Below are 775 nucleotides of genomic sequence, written 5' to 3' on the forward strand. Positions count from 1 at the left end.
CTACACTCTGCCGTAAATCGTACAGCCCTCCCACGTTACATGACAGTTCGGTTTTAGCAAAGTAGCACGTGTTAATACAACGATGGTAAAGGAGATAAACCAAATCAGGTTTGCAGGTTAAGGTACAATTTGATACCTTTGAAACGAGTCTCGACTGTACAGCAACATACTAGTTGTGAAATATGAATCTCAACTACTGAAAACAAAACATAAAAGTAAACTGATTATATTTACACTCTGAAAACAGAAAAAATGGAGAAAAGAAAAATCACGTTGATTAAAGATTGTACTCACATTCTCACAACTAGCACTGCTCAGAAACATGATATGGGTTCCTCATAGTTGATATACACACTGTCACAAAGGTAAATATTTGTTTAAGACACATGGCAGTGTTGGAGTATATGTGGCTTAACACTACACCATCAAACGTTACCGTTTGTACACATCAGAACTGATCTTCTTGGGTGACCGATAGTTATTTCTAACACTTATAAATCTGAATTATGCTGTGTTGTTACTCGAAGGACCGAAAGATGACGGCAATACAGTATCGGCCAAGCAATAATGCAATTTTGCTGACAAAAAGGGCACATATACAATACGATTAGTGATATCAAACTGACTAATACAGACGAATAATACTGTACATTGTGAATGGATGTAAACATCGACATAAATATATTAATGATTATATATATATATATATATATTACAAATCACAAACTCACTGGAATGGGGCGGCAGTTGAACAAACCTCGTATGCGTTTTGAAT

This window comes from Sinocyclocheilus grahami, unplaced genomic scaffold, assembly GCF_001515645.1.
Source record: "Sinocyclocheilus grahami isolate Dianchi unplaced genomic scaffold, SAMN03320097.WGS_v1.1 scaffold78.1, whole genome shotgun sequence".
Taxonomy (NCBI): Eukaryota; Metazoa; Chordata; class Actinopteri; order Cypriniformes; family Cyprinidae; genus Sinocyclocheilus; species Sinocyclocheilus grahami.